This window comes from Artibeus jamaicensis, unplaced genomic scaffold, assembly GCF_021234435.1.
Source record: "Artibeus jamaicensis isolate MK-2021 breed Jamaican fruit bat unplaced genomic scaffold, CSHL_Jam_final contig_465, whole genome shotgun sequence".
Classification (NCBI taxonomy): Eukaryota; Metazoa; Chordata; class Mammalia; order Chiroptera; family Phyllostomidae; genus Artibeus; species Artibeus jamaicensis.
The window spans coordinates 26,160,143-26,176,792 of NW_026521843.1; positions in this window are offsets into that span (position 1 = coordinate 26,160,143).

The following is a 16,650-nucleotide window of genomic DNA, read 5'->3' on the forward strand; positions in this document are numbered from 1 at the left end:
TTTACTCTGCTTGATTTGTGTTGCCAACAGTACATATTTTATTTGATGAGAGGGCTCTACTGCTAAAACTAAGTTTGAGAGCCATTGCTTTGTTTCTTCATGAATATGTGAAGAAAGAGAAAAGAATAGGCAGAATTGGGGGGTGGGGTCTAGAAATAAAAATAATCCATAAAATTTAAAATGCAGTAGATTAAACAAAACAGGGACACAGGCCTGAGGAAATGACTCCAAGTGGAAATCTCACAGGGCTCTGACCAGGCATCTTGCTGTCCTTCCCCAGTACCCGGGGCTACGGGAAGGGCTCCCACCCCGCAGAAACTCTCAGTTTAATGGAGGAGGCAAAACTTGCTCACTGAAGAATGGTGACTGGAAGCCTTCTAACAGCCACTGCAGAAGCAAAGACACAATGGTTAGGGCTGTAGGAGGGTGAAGGAGAGAAGGAGCAAGGAGATCAGGAAGGCTTCTCTCTGAGATCTAGTCACACCCTGACACAGCCCGGAGCCTGGCATGATTCTGCTGTGACATCTGCCTTCAGATCTGGGAATTTCTTAGCCATTCCCTCTCGAATATTGCCTCTCCTTCTTTCCAGTCTCTCTCCCTGGAATCCTCCTTGCGTGAGTTGGATCTCTTCTCCACACCTGTCACTCTTCCTTGTGTCACTCTTCCCTGTGTCACCTTTTTTGTGCTGCCTTTTGGGTGAATTCCCAGATCTCCTTTTCCAGCTCTGTTTGTCCCCCTGAGTTCTGAATTTCAATGGCTTTTTTTTTTTTTTAAATTTTAGAAGTTCTACAGTCTGGCTTTTGAAACTCAAAACCCACAAATTCTAGCCTTTTCTCTGAGGCAATAAACACGGGCATGGCCCAGCTTAGGCTTCCCAAGTGGCACTGGCCTGATGCGTCCAGCCCCCGCACCCCTCCGAGGTCCCCTCCAGTGGTCCCCAGGGGCGACCCAAGCACTTAAATTTTCTGTGTGTGCCTCAGAACAGACCAGCTCCAGGAAGGGTGTGGAGCTAAGGGGTGCAGGAAAATATTGGGGGGGAAAGACAAGTTAATATTTTTTAAAAATATTATCCCATATCCCACTAATATAGTAGATGCTACTATTAACATAATTTCAACAATCATTATTCTGCCACTTTTCTTGAGTCACCTTGGGAATGTCCCTGTCTCCCTCTAAAACGTTGGTTTCCTCACCTGAGGCTGCACTAATCAGCTGCACTGGAAATTTGTTTCTTTTTCTCATCAGTCCCTGAAGCCTCCCCTCTACACAGCCTTCCCCTTTCCTTGGTCCAATGAAGAGTCTAGGCTGAGCCCTGGGCCCTGATAACAGCTGAATGATGACGGCAGAGGCCCCTGAGTGGGGGGCGTGGGAACCAGTGCAGCGATCAGGAGGGGGACCGGAAAAGAGAGGAGGAAACCCACAGCTGGAGAGCCAGGCACATCCGCCCCCAGCCCTGCCCTGGAAGCTCTGCTTGGCGGTGGGTGGAAATCACGCTGTTTCTCTTGGATGGTCCCTTCTGGGCCACTCATTCATTCAACGGCTATTTTAGTGGACACCTACTAGGTAGCAGGCCCTGTGCCAGGAACAACTTTGCCTCTCGGGACTGTCCCTTCAACTCTGCAAAAACACTCATGACTATTACTGCCGGCTCACATCACAGTCCTGAGTAGCAGGAAGGGTTCGAACTGACAACCTTTCTTGAGAAAGCAGCAGCTAAAGAAGATGCTGTGAATTCTGCAAGGGCGCACGGCAGAGCGGCCTTCACTTCGCGTCCGCGCCCTGGCCTGGGGAGTGCAACCCTCTGGACGGCTTACCGGAAGGCAGCTAAAAGAGTTTGATTGGCCACGTTTTGTGCTCCGTTGCGTGGGGAAGCAGCCCTTGTTGTGAACAGTAGACAAACTTTTTATAAAAGGTCAGGGTCAGGGTGGGCGTGGGACGTGCCCCAAATCCATCATGGACACTACTTAACTGCCCAGTAAAAGACCATCGGGAACATTTTGATCTTAGCTGAAGCAGAGAAAAGGTCTGCACAGTCTGATGAGCAATTTTTTCTTGGACACCGAGAGTGGCAAGGCTTTTACTCAGCCTCGTGAGCTGGCAGCCGGGTTTCCATTGGACTCCGGGCATTTTTCTCTTTGTCTGGACTTCACGAGGTGTGTGAAGCAGACCTCAGGAATTTCTGATTTCTTCTTGGAAGAGCCAGCCCCCCCAAAGCTTCAGAAAGAAGCCCCCCTCTTCTTTCTCAAATGCTGACGTTACTTCACGTCATTGCCGGGCCATGTTCAAGGGCAGCGCATCAGAGGGCAAGGATGCCCCGTGCTTACCCAGAATGCACACATCACAGGTGAGGCCCACACACATGGTAACCCGCTGCATGTATCCCACACACCTCTGATAGCATTCACACACCTCTGTGCTCCATGACACAGCTACTGCACACTTCACAGTGAACACATGCACATGTTCATGCCACATTTCTACTACACAAATGTACATACCTCTGATGCATCAGCATGCATTACATACATGTACCACATTCACAAATGCTCGCATATCATAAATATGCTCTATTTTCTGATTAAAGTTCTCCGGATTTTAGTTTCTATTAAAACATAATTATATGACTCATCACCTTCTCTTGGTCTGTTCTTTTATTTCTTGACATTTCTTATGAATTTTCCTGTTTTAGCAGAAAACAAAGCAACAACAACAACAAAACTTCCTTATTATTACCTGTGAATAAATGCAGCTGGGCCCAAATTTCTCAAAATACCAGCAAAATAAATGGACTAAGCACTCAGATTTAGAGTTGTTTATGCTCCCTTTTCGTTGTTTTTTTTTTGAAACTGTGGCTATGCCTTTGTCCAGTAGATGCTTGGAGACACCTATCTTCCCTTATGTCTTACTTTGGGGGTATACACATAAGATTTGTCACAAGTACTGGGTCTCCATGAAGGATCAAGCCCCTGTGTCCCTGGTCTCGGCCCTGCTCATCCTCACTGGGACAACCTGAGAATGCCCATTCTCTCAGTTACAGGGGTGGCGGCCACCTATCCCTGGGCCTCCGGCCTTTGGGATCAAGGCGGGGAGTGGAGGGCCTGAGGGGTTCATGGACGTGGTCCCTCAGTGCCTTCTCCTTTCTGTCTCAGACCTTCCAGTGAAGCCTCCCACGCCCCCCTAAGTTTTCTTCTCTGAATCTCCACACCTCACTAACAGATGTTTGTGCACATTCCGGCGCCATCCGGCCTCTTCATTGACCGCCACGCCCTCACCTCTGCTGAGTCTCTGCCTGCCCACCCTCTCACCTCCCCCACAGCCTCGCACCCACCGCAGCTGCCACCCTGCTTTCCCAAAGCACTCATGGGCCTTGCTCTCCATCTCCAAAACTAGGTTTCTGGGCTTTTCTCACAACCCTGAGGAGAGGCCGCTTACTGTGGGCATGAGAGGGGTGCTGCCTGGGTTTTATGCCCTCCATGCTGTGGTTCTGGGACTTCTGATGGCCACAGTGCTCCTTTCCAAGAGGAGACCCTCCTACCCTGGTAGCCCCCAGGCAACTCAGGTCTAGTGTGGGAGCTTCTGCTCGCCTGTACTGCAAGCTCCTTGGCCGGGCCCCAGCTTCTGGCACACTGTAGGTGCTGAGGACACAGCTGCTGAGGGGCACAGTGCCGTGCCCGCCCCCCCGGGATTCCTGGCCAATTCTGCCCTTCTGGACTGGGCTTCAGGCAGGATATGGGGGGCTCCCATCGACTGGTTGCTTGGCCTCCAGCTCCTTCTCTAGGTGCATCCCTGCCCCTTGGGGCAACAGCTGCAGCAGGCAGCACCAGTGGGGGATACTGGCGGGCAGGCTCCCCCTGGGCGGCCCTGTCACAGAGCCAGTTGGATACATTGCTCCCACCTGTGCTGCTGCCTTCAGCCTGGGGTGGGCACTGTGGCTGCCAGGGACATTCTTTTCCTGGGGGTGGGACACAGCTGCTGTGAGAGCGAGGGGTGACGTGGGAGGGAAGGGAGGCTGAGGGAACATGAGCCTCAGCATTTGAGTCACATCACACCCAGACAGACAGATGCTCACACAGACAGACAGATGTGCCACCGCAGATACCCATACCCGATTACGAACCACACAGTAGCACGGCCACCTTCACCAGGAGTTTGGGCACAATGGACACTGGGAAGGGCTGAAATGGTTTCACTGGGGAAGAAAATACAGCAACCAAAGACAGAACAGGAAAAACTGTCTTTCCCAAGTAGAAGAAACTTCAGATTCCGTTGCTTCCATCCCAGCTCGTGCAGGGGACTTTAAGGGCTCTTTCTCATCTCAGGCTTTAGCCGAAGCTGGAGCTCAGCCCTGTCAACCCCACAGCAGCCCAGGGCGTTGGGGGAGTGGGAAAATACTGGATTGGGGCCCAGGAGGTTTGAGTCTCCAGGCTCAGCAGGACCAGCTGGGTGACCTTGAACCAGTCTCTGGGCTTTCCAGCTCTGTGACCTCTGTGCAGAGGTTAGCTCCAATACCCTGTTGATTTTGAAACTATGTCAAAGTGAGTGGGCTAGGGTAAGAAAGGGGAGCCGTGGGGGATGGGAGCTTAGGAAGGGGAGCCCTCTGATCATTGAGTGTGGGGATTATGTAGAATGTCAAGGGCAGCCCTTCGAGGTTCTGCTAGAGAAAGGACAGGTGGGATGGAGCCAGGGAAAAGGAGGTTGGTGGTGCAGCAAGGATAGCGTGGCCTCAGATGACGAGTTGGGAGGGAGGTCAGAGGCCAGGCCCTCCCCCCGCTGTCCTGAGAGGCCTTTTCCTGTGGCAAGCTTCCCCACCCCCACCCTCACAAATCCAGCCTGGCATTCCCCTGTCTGAGAAGCAGACTCTGAGACTAGCAGTGATGATTCAGTGAGCTAATATGTGGAAAGGGCTGGGGCAGTGCATCTGGCGTGGTAACCATCATTGTTGTCCTTCACCTAGAATTGCACGTCCCTCTCATACTTCCAGGGATTTGTCTGTCCCTATCCGGGGCTGAGAACTTTCTGAGGTAAGAGGGCGTCTGTTTTGTCTGTTGCTCTGCTCTAAATGCCACAGTGCTGGGCACACAGTAGGTGTCAGACAGAACTTCCCGCTGGGTGCTGGCCGGAGTTGCGTATTGGTAGAGGTGTCCTCATGCAGGCCTCCAGGCTGCTGCGCCTCTTTCTTTCCAAGCCTCTCTTCTGCATGGCTTCCTGCCTGTGGTTCCTCCTGACCCCCGGACTCTCACCTCACCACTCACCACCCCATGTTGCAATCCCTGCAGGCAAGTCAAGGATGATGGGACCACTCCAAAGGCCCCTCTCCTGGACGATTGCCCCCAGGACCCTGAGCCCTCATTCAGACTCTCTGTGCTGGGATTCCAGAGACCCTCCCGCTATCTCTGGTCCTCTAGGAGCCTCAATCTCAACCAAATACTTGGTAGACACTCTCTCTTCTCCCACATGAGGCTGCAGCTCCATGACTCAGGTGGACTCACTGTGGAACCAGGACCAGTGTGGGGGCAAGCCAAATGGCAAGGGTGGGCGCTCGTCCCACCCCTGAGCGGAGAGAGGAGCTCCCACCGTCGGAGGGGATCCAGTCCACTCTGTCTGCACTGGCTGGCTCTCTGCTGCAGGGGGGGACACCACAGCGTGATGTCAGTGATCCAGGAGCAGCTCGTGGGCTTCTGGGGCTTGGTTTTCTGAGCGTGTTTTCTAGCCAGGTACTCCCTTCACTCCTTATTTACGAACATGATCTCTTTTCATGGTCACAGCAGCTGTGTTAGACACTGTCTTATCACGGTTTTAAAGACGAAGTTGCCAAGGCTCAGAAAGGGTAAACCTGTGCCCAAGGCCACGCAGGAAGTGATGTACTCAGAACGGATCCCAGGACGCCTGATGTGAGACTCTATTCTGCGGCTCCACACCAGCATTGCCAACCCACATTCAAGGTGTTGGGGTTCTTTGGCCATTTATTAACATGTCTCCAATCATTCTCTCCCTTGACTTTGGCCAACTATCTAGCATGGCAGGACTATTATCCCCAGTTGGCATTTTTATCCCCTGATGAAACAGACACTCGGAGAGGACAAGGTTATCCCAAGATCAGCCTTCCAGAAGCAGCGGCACCAGGACTAGGACCCGGGCCTGAGCTTAAATCACATATTTCCTCCCTCCGCCAAGATTGTCATGCACAGCAGGGACAGCAAGAAGTGAGCTTCCCTTTTAGAAATGACCAGAGCAGGAGGAAGAGGAGGAAGAGAACAAGGAAGAAGAGGGAGGGAGGGAGGGAGGGAGGGAGGGAGGGAGGGAGAAAGGAAAGGAGGGAGAAAGGAAGGAAGGAAAAGAATACTCCACATTTCTTTCTCTGTTTCCATTTACATAAGGTGCAGATGTGCCTGCCTCAGCACGGCCCTCTGGACAGGGATGTTCTCTGCAGTTTTTAGAAGTGCGCTAGCGAGAGCTATTTATTGTATAGCATTTGGTTTCCTCATCAATGTGCAGTTGAGTTGTTTCTTATCTCCTGCACTTTGAATCTTTTTCAAAAAGACTGTTTATTCAATATAACCCCGTACTGTATGTTAGCTTCAAATGAGATTCACTAGACTTTTACCAAGGAAGAGTTTAGGAGGGAGGCCCTAAGGGCCAACAGAACTTTGCAATCTGCTTCTTACATATATTTGGAACATAATTTTTAGGTTAATAAGTATAGATCTGCATTGATTTCTTTCTTTTTGGTAAATATTTAAAAAAATTTTCAATACATATTAGATACAACAAAATGCAAAGATACTAAGTTCGATAAAATTTTACATATGTATACCCTTGTTTAACCACTACTGAGGTCAAGGTATTGAATATTTCTAGCATTCCAGAAAGTTCCTTCATCTCCTTCCTAATCAATACCTTCTTGCCTCCTTGAGCAACTGTTCTGACCTCTGTCACCTTAGATTAGTTTTGCCTGTTTCGGAATGTCGTTTAATGCAATCATACATTACATACTCTTTTATGATTGGCTTATTTCACTCAAAGTAACGTTTTTGAGGTTCATTCATGTAGTTGCATGAATCCACAGTTCATTCTTTTTAGTGACTGTCTAAATTTCCATCTGATAAATAAAACACAATGTGTTGATCCATTTTTCTGTGGACACATATTTAGAGATGCTGATTAAAACCACAATGCAACCCCTTTACACAGTCACTAGAAAAGTCAGAGTGAAACCTGCCGAATGTTGGGAAAGATGGTTGGAGAGTGAGTGGAGCCTCATCACCTGGTGGTGCCACTTTGCTGGAACAGTTGCTGTTCAGCAGCATCAACTCAAGTGGCACATGCACATCCTGTGACCCGGCATTGGGTGTACGAGAGAAAGGTGTACTTCCGCTGCCAAAAGATGTACCAGAGCATTCACCCAGCTGTATTGATGAGTCTATCACTGTGTAAATGTTGCTGAGTTCCCTACTTTGTGAATGTACTAGTCTCCCCTTGACTGCTCTCAGTTCAAAACCAGGCTGAGACAAATGTTCTCATACACCTGCCTTGTAGGAACGCACTCTTATTCCCCCAGGATCAGTTCCCAGAAGTGGACTGCTGAGTCAGAAAATACGTACATCTTTAGCGTTTGAGACCCACATCGCTAAGCTCTCCCCAGAGGGTTGAGTCAGTTTCTGCTCCCACTGGTCACATGAGCCTGCGATTGCCACACTTTCACATACCCATAAGTCACTCCCTGCACCCTCCCTGAAGCCCAGAGGGCCCTGGCTTTCCGGCTCCTAGTGGTAAAAGGAAGGTTTGGGGTAAATATGCTGGATAGTATAATAGCCACCATTCTCAGGGCCAGGTAGCTGGGGCCACAGGGCCAGCACCCTGTGAGCTTAACAGAGAAGCCACTGGAGAGAGAATGTCCCCTATGTTGGTGGCCTCCCATAGGCTGAGCACAAGAAGTAGTGGCTGCGGCAATAGGCGACCAGCTACACAGGCCCAGGAGCACTGATGTGGCCAGTCCAGCATCACATCCAGTGCTTCCTCCTCCTCAGCCCTGCGGCTGGGTGCTGCACCTCTCTCCGAGCCTCTTCCAGATTTCCCTTCCCCAAAGACCCAGAGGCTGTCCCCATGTTCAGGCAGGCGGTGTGTGCAGGGCATGGGGGAGGACATCAGTATGGTCCAAGTGTCAAAGGCCATCCATTCTCTTTGAGATCAGGGCAAGGTCTACCTAATGTGATGGGAAGACCCCAAAGAAGTTCCCATCTTGGACAATGGCAGTGCTTGAAGCACCCCCATTGTAGCCCCGCCTTCCTGTTTGAGGCTACTGCACCTGCCCATCCACCCAGGAAGCAGCAGAGTCAGCATGGGGGAGGGAAGTTATAAGCCCCCCCGCCCTAACAGGAAAGGAGAAGGGAGGTCACAGGAAGCAGACTTCCCCAACTTCACAAGTCCACTGCCAGCTGCAGTGGGCAGGCCAGCTGTTCCAGCCATTCCAACACAGTCAAGCCCTTTCTCCACGCTGGGGGAAGACCCAGTACTCAATTTCTCCCAAGTTTTCCTGCCAAGGGCCTGGCTTCTGCCAACTGTGAGACAGAACTGGCAATACGCGGTTCCCGGAGGCCAGGCTCAGGGCGGGAGCCGCTGGAAGGGAGGAGACAGGCTGAGCCGCCCTTACCGGGCCTCCCTCCTCCGCCCAGCCTTGAGCCCCCAGCTCAGGCTTCCAGGCTTACCCTGTCCCTCTGTCTGCTCTGAGCTTTTGCAGCCAAGGATAGCTGGTGCCTTGATCTTTCACCCCTGCCCTACAGCCACCTGGAGCCAGGGGCCCTCAGAGATCTTGTAGGCCAGGCCTGCACCTCGGATTAGGATCCTAGAAGTAGACAGAGCCTGAAGTGGCTATCCCTGTAAAAAAAATTTTTAATCAGGGGAGTGCTCTCAGGATCAGGGCAGGGAGGGAAGGAAGCAGGAGGGGACAGGGGAGAACCCAAGCAAGGATGTGGCCTCCAGCTCCAGGCTGACCATGGTCATGGAGTCGTCAGCTCAGCCTGTGGTATCCTGGGCCCGGCATCAGCTGCAGTCTGGGGCTGGAGGTGGTCAATCTGCCAGATGTCGGGCCAGGACAGTTCTCCAGAGAAGAGGGAGCAGTAAGCCTTGGCAGCCAAGTCTCCCGGCAGCTGGTGAAGGGATCTGGGTGGGGCACCCCCAGCAGCCACTGTCCCCACCCCACTCTGGGTGGGGAGCCCCTAGGCAGCTAGCTGGATACCAGCCCACAGACTTGCCTCAGCTACTTCTATAGTCCTGTCTGGGAAACATGAGTCCCGTCTCCAGATGAGCACGCGGTGGCCCCGGAAACAAGTTATGAAAGAGCGGCAGAGCCAGGGCCAGAGACAAGGCCACATGCCCCGAATTCTAGAACAAGGACTTCTCTCTGGGGATCGTGAACTCACCTCCCCCCAGAACTTCATGCTACTGTGGTAGATGCGTACATGGGTATTTGGGGAGAGAAAATCCACAAGTATCACGGAGCCTCAAAGGCAAGGAAAGTAAGCATGACTGTTAGTCCTCACCTGGTTATTCCCGCAAACACGTCACTGAACAGGTGGGTGTGAAAGGAACTCTGGGCTCCAGAAATACATAGAGATGTTAAGACAGGCTCCGCACTGCCATCCACTCTCCCTCCCCTCCTGGGCTTCATTAGGGGTGCTGGGCCAGCCTGGGTGTGGGAAGAGAAGGTGCTTTTGTTCTTTGTCTTAGGGCGGGGCTGATCGGACTTCCAGGGCCAAACTCTGCAGACTGCCAGAAAGCAGTGCTTGGACCGGTACTTACACATACTACACCTCTGTGCCAGCCAGAAACAGTCACCCTCACAAGCAGAGACAAACCACAAAGGAACACTCCCTTAATTGGGACCAACAATCTGCACCCTTCCTTAGGGTCAGCCTGTCTGGGACCTTCCACCTTGGTTCTGCAGGCCCCTTCCCCGCTAGGGAACCAGCCCGCTATCCTCCCCGGGCTCCCAGAAACAGAGACCTATTTCCAGGGTGAGGGAAGGAGCAGGAAAAGGCTGGGGTGAGTGCTTAGGACTCTGAAATCTTGAACTAGGGCAGAGCTGGGGCAGCATCTCAATGAAGCTGCCGACAGATTCTGGGCTTCAAGCCAGCTGCACACCAGACCCGTGAGGGGGGCCAGGCCGTGCCAGCCTGGTGGGGCCACTGAAATCAGGGCCAGAGGCTGCCCAGCCACCATGGCCATGAAGGTGCTCCAATGCCAGCAGAGGCTGAGGGACAGAAGGGTCTTGGAAGACAGAGAGCCTGAGCAGTGACTGCCACTGAGCCCTGCCAGGAGCTGGTGGCATCTAGATGTGCGTATGAGGCAGCCGGTGTCTTATTTCCTTTCTTCAACAGGAGCCTGCCTGTGGGGACTGGGAGAGGCGCCAGTGGAGAAGTCCTCCATCAAGTGGTTTCCATGGACCTCCCTCCCTTGATCCTGCCTGCTCATGACAGTCACCGTGGCCTTAAAGCAATACAGCTTTCAGGCCCCACCAGGATTCCATCACTCTGGAGTATGATCAGGCATCATTTATTCATTTATTTGTAGGCTCTGGGGTATTTTATTGTTCAGCCAGCCAAGGTGGAGAACTACGGAATTGATCATCAGCTCCCAGAGAGGCACCTCACTGCAGAAACGGCTCTGAGAACAGTTGGGTTTGGGGAATACCTTCTATTCCAGCTTTTCTTGGTGACAGGACACATATCAGAGGCCTACCCAAGCAAAGAAATATCTTTGCTCTGGAAACTGGTGGTGGTGGTGCTGTATGTATACGGCGCATGTGTGAGCAATATTGCCTTTATTTTATAAATGGGACTCCAAGAGCGTAAGGAATTTGCCTGATATTTTCACCATAGTCAGTGGCGGAGAGCCGGTCTAGACCCAGGGCTCTCTGCATTTCACACATCATCCACACTCAACACACCCTGAACACCTCCAGAAACGACACTCTGTGACTCCTCCTTAGGGTCAGTTGACCCCGGTGGGCTGTGGCAGGCGGCCGCACCCAGCTTCTTCTCGCAGCTGGACTTCTGCCTCTCCCTGTAGTCCGGCCCCACCCTGCTGGGGGGCCAGGACCCCCCTGCTTCCTGTCCAGCCCCTCACAGAGCACGGCTGGCAAAACTGTCTTCGCTGTGGGGGTGCTCAGTGCCTCCACGTGCCCAGATCCTCACAGTCTGGAGCAGACCCCCCACTTCCCCCTGCTCTCTGTCTCCCTGAGGGCCAGAAGGGAGAGTACAGTTTCCGAATTCCATTTCTGCCCGTCAACATCATCCATGTGGCTTTCCCAACATTAAGAAGTGGGTCATTCATTCTTCTACATGCGATGTGAAATGGAAGGCAACGGGCGGCTCAGAAGAAAGTCGCTGGGGGTGTGTGACCGTCCCAGCACACTCCCAAACTCAGGCTGTTCTCCTGACCCCCTCCCCTGGGTCTTGCTCCCTGCTCCTCAGGCTGGGGCAGTGGTCCCCCTTCCAAAGCAATGTCAAAGAAACTCCCCTGCACCCCAGGTTGCTGCGTGCCTTCAGCCAAAAGGAGCTCCCAGAGCGAGTGAAACCTGAGTCCGGGGTGCGGCCTGGACCAAAGCAAGTGTGCACTCTCAGAAACGGCAGGAAGACGTGCGTGGGAAAGTGTCTCAGAGCACATTCATTTTTCTCAGGCTCAGCATAATTAAGACGAAACCTTACCTTCCTCAGGAGGCTGCTGCATGCTGTCAGGCAGTTCCTGAGAAAGACTGTGAAAACTCTCTGGCTGGCCTGTGGCAAGACTCACGCTATGTCCCACTCTCTCTGGACTCTGGTTCTAGCAACAAATCAATGTCTTCCCATGAGATATGTAGATGATAAGCTTCTGCTCCCCAGTGACATTTATGAACTGGAGATTCAGCCTGTACGCACACCACCCATCCCCACATCCTGGGGACTCTACATCCACCTGACAACTCTTTCTTTTTCCCTGAACAGACCAGCCAAAAGGAAGTAGGACACGCAGTCAGAATCTGAGAGGGGTAGGGAGGGACCGAGGGCCAGGAGAGCTGGGCCACAAGTGCCGTGACAGCGAGTGAGCACAGGCCGAGTGATAACTCGTAGTTCAGAGAGGCAGGCTGCTGGCACCTGCGAGTCTGGTTGAGGACCCAAGTGCCCAGACTAGGACAATGCCTAATGACCCGAGGTGGGCCCAGCTGGCTAGTACTCCAGAACGCAAAGGACCTGGCACCTTGGCTTGGCAGAGTAATCATGCGCATGCCAGGTGCTTCCTTATGTGCTTTATGTTTATTAGCTTATTTAATCTTCCTAACAATTCTATAGTGCCTACTGTTATTATTCCTATTTTATAGATAAAGTAACAGAGGCACAAAGAAAGTATATAACTTGCCTCCTGGCATCCAACTGGTATGGCGTGGAGTCAGGATTTGAATCCAGGCAGTCTGGCTCACACCACGGCTCACACACGAGGAAGAGGATCCAGTTACTGGGTGTTCCGGTTGCTGTGGTGGCATAACCCCAAAACTCAGTGGCTTAAAACATCCTCAGTCATCTCTTTAGTTCATGAATCTACAGTCTGGCCAGGGCATGGGGGGAAAGTTTCTGCTCTGCGAGATGGTGGCTGGGGCAGCTCGTCTGAGGCCAACAGGGCGACTTGCGAGATGGCTCACTCACACGGTCGGCGAGGAAGGACTGATGACAGCTAGGAGCTCAGCCAGGACTGAGAGCCGGAGCCAGGCTCCTCTCCGCCTGGGCCTCTCCACAGGCTCCCAGGCTTCCTCGCAGTGCGGTGGCTGGGTCCCAGGAGTGGGAATCCCTAGAGACAGCAAGTAGAAACTGACAGTTTCTTAAAGATGAGGCCCAGCAACTGGCACGGTGTCACTTTTGCCATACTCTATTGCTTGAAGACGTCATATATCCCAGGTTCAAAGGGAGGGGATATAAATCCCACCTCCAAAAAAGAGTGTGAGAACCAGGGGGCCATGTTTTAAAGTTGCACATCTGGCCTAGGATCCAGAGCAAGGACTGGATCTAAGGAATGGGGGAGAAGCCGCTGGAAAGACAATTGGTCTGTGCCACATGGACTGCATAGGTCTCTAGTGTGTGCTAGAACTTGGCCCTAATGGACCTCGCCTCATCGTACTTTTGCAACAATCCTCGGACCCAGGTCTTCTCACTACTCTCTAGAGATGAGAACTCAGAAGCTCAGAGGGGAGTAAATCTAATCCAACGGCACATAGCTGGTAAGCGGCAGAGCTTTTTAAACTCCAGAGATGAACCCCGAACTCCTCTTGTGGACTGTGCGCAAAGGCAGAGCAGGGCTGGCCCCAGAGGTTTGACGAGTGAAGCCTGAAGCCGGGAAGAGGCAGGAGGGCCAGGAGCCAGACTCTCACTCCCCACCCACTCACCTCCTGCAGAAGCCCTCTGATTGGGGAAGGGCTCCAGAACACCCTGTCCCCAGGCCTCCTTTCCTTGCGGTGCATCTGCTCAGGCTGGGGCATGTACAGGCCTTTCTCCCGGGCCCTGCCTCCCAATCTGTTTTGCTCAACCCTGAGAAGTTCCTGAAATCCCCTCTCTGTACTTCCTTGAAACCTCCCCTGAGGCATTTTCCCCATTCCAGCTGTCTCAGCCGTAAGCCGTGAATAATTACCAACCTTCAGTGTTTTTAATGCAGTTTTTATTTTGGAATAGTTTTATATTTACAGAGAAGTTGTGAAGGTGGTACAGAGTCCCCATATTCTCCACGCCCAGTTCCTCTGTCATTATCATCTCCCGTTAGTGTGGTTCATTAGTCACACTGAGGAGACCAATATATTGATGTGTTATTGTTGGTCTTGCAAAGTTATTAATATCATTATTGAAGTGTAAGTCCACACTTTCTTCACACGTCCTTAGTTTTTCGCCTACGACCCCCTTGCTCTTCCAGGTTACTGCATCGTATTTAGAGGTCGTGTCCCCTTAGGCTACTCTGGTCTGTGACTGTCCCTCAGACCCTCCCTGCGTTTGACTACTTTGACAGTTTTGAGGAGTCCAGATCAGGTAACTTGTAGAATGTCCCTCCATTGGGACTTGCATGATGTCTTTCTCTTGGTTAGACTGAAGCTATAGGCCGGGGGCGGGGAGAAGACCGCAGAGGCAAAGTGCCATTTCACCGCGGGAGGTAAAGGGTACACCAACGTGACTCATCACTGTCCGTGTTGACCTTGACCACCGGGCTAAGGCAGTGTTTGTCAAGTTTCTCCACTATCAAGTTGCTCTTCTCTTCTCTTTCCTGCACTGTTTGGAAGTCACTGTGTACAGCCCACATTTAAGGAGCTGGGATAGGCTCCTTCTTGAGGTTAAAGCCTGCACAAATCATTTGGGATTCTCCTATGCAGTTTTATCCTCTTCTCCCTTATTTATTTATTTATTTAATTGCTAAGTTCATTGTTAAATCATTTATGTATGTAAGTATGGATTCATGAATACTTTATACTTGGGGCAATAATCCAATACCACTATATTTCTTGCACGGATTATTTCCACTTTGGTCACTGGAGCTCTTTCAGTTGGCTCCTAGGTCCCTTTCACATACTCCTGTTAATTTTTTTAGCACTTCTGTCCTTTCTGGCACTACAAGATGCTCCAGGCTCATCTTCTATTTTCCATGCCTCACTACTAAAGTCAGCCGTTTCCCCAAAGAGCCCTAGCTCCTTTTATCAGAAAGTGGTAATAGAGACCAAAATCTGGGCACTAAGTGTGCTCGTCGCTACTGGTATCGTTGCTTCTGGGCCTTCTCAGCTGATAGGGTAAGAAAATTGTGTATAAACTAACCCATGCGTCTATCAAACTAACTAGATATATACAGACCTAGGAGCATTTCTGTATGTGACCATCTGTATCTGTATTAAGGTTAACCTGAGTCCATATAAATGTTCACAACTCAAATTCATTATCACTCTCGCTTCCTCCCTTTGCCTGTCTACAGCCTCCCACCTGCAACTGCCTAATGGGAAACCTGGCCCCCACTATCCACCATCCATTTACTGTTCAGTTTGTGTATATGCCTGGTGGTTTTGAATTGTTAGTCATGGGAAACAGCCTCGTCAGCTATAATATGGTGCTTCTACAGTTTCTTTTGCCTTTAGCTTTATAGACTCTCTCATTTCCAGAGTTACTTAAATCAAAACCTTTCCCTCCCACCCACTTCAGTGAGGTTGTTTCATACATTTGTAATACAGACAGGTTTGTCATAGTCTGCATTCTATCCTGGAATCCACCACCCTCCTAAATGATTTTTTAAGATACACCTGCATACTTTAAGATTCACTCTGTGCTGTCAAGCTCTGTGGATTTTGACAAATGCAGCGTTGTGTATGCACCATTAAAATACCGTACAGAACATGTTCACCCTGCTAAAAACAACAACAGCACTCACGAACACCTGTGCTTCACCTATTAACCCTTTCTCACACCCTCAAGAAGCCTTCAACATTAAAGTATATTTAAATGTTCTTCAGCCCTAGCTGGTGTGGCCCAGTGGATTGAGCACTGGCCTGCTAACCAAAATGTTGCCAGTTTGATTCCCAGTCAGGGCTCATGCCTGGGTCACAGGCCAGGTCCCCAGACTGGGGTGGGCAAGAACAGGCACATGAGGTCTACGCACTATTTGTGCCACCTACGCACTGGGTGGCCTTGACCAAATCACTTTCCTTGGCTGGGCCTCAGAGTGTCCTCTTCGGTAAAGTAAAGTGAGGGATGAGGTGACCTCTAAGTCCATTCAGATCTAGCAGACTGTGTCTGACCCTGGGCATGAAGCCGATGGCCAACTGCCGTCAGCAGGGCAGTTTGGGGGCTGGTCCAGGGCGACGCTGAGAAGCAAGGCTCGAGTCAATAACAGAGGAGAAGAGCAGTGATGGGCCCCATTGGGGTCAGGGAGAGTGTGGACCGAGTGGCAGCTCCCACAGCCACTCTGCTTTCCCCCGCCCCCAGCAAGTTCTCCAGGTAGTAAAACCACAGATGATTTTATAGCCCATTCCATGGTTTATGACAGTGTTCCTTAAACTGTAGTTCAAGACCCAAGGAGTCAAGACCTGGTAGAATAAGATAGAATAAATCAAGGCATTCAACATAATAAAGTATAAACTTTTGTTTTGATTCTACTTATACGCATGTGGGCAATGGGTCAAAATGTATCATGTATCTGCCAGAAAAGTCTGGAAGTGCTTTTTTGCTGGCTGACAGAGCACATTTTACATCCTTATCTCATTTTATCCTTACTATATCCGATGAGAAGAGATTGTTATTATTATGCCTATTTTCTGGGTATTGCAGCTGAGGCTCAGAGAGACCCAACGGCACACTCGAGGTCTCCCAATTTAGTGAAGGGCAAGTTATAAAGAAATCTTGTGGCTTCCATACCCACTCGGGGTTTCTTCTACGTTTTGTCCCAGACAGGACTGTGACACTAGTCGGCCTCACAAAGTCCCAAGCAGCACAGCCTGCGGGAAGGAGACCCAGGCTGAAGGGTGTCTGGATGCCTGAACCTGGCCGGCTCCACTTAGCTTGGCGGGTGGAGGGGCCGTTCGCTATCTACCCACCAGTGTCCCAAGTGAAGCTGATTCAGCCAGGACGGGGCTCTGCCAGGGTGGGCAATGAGGGTAGGGGT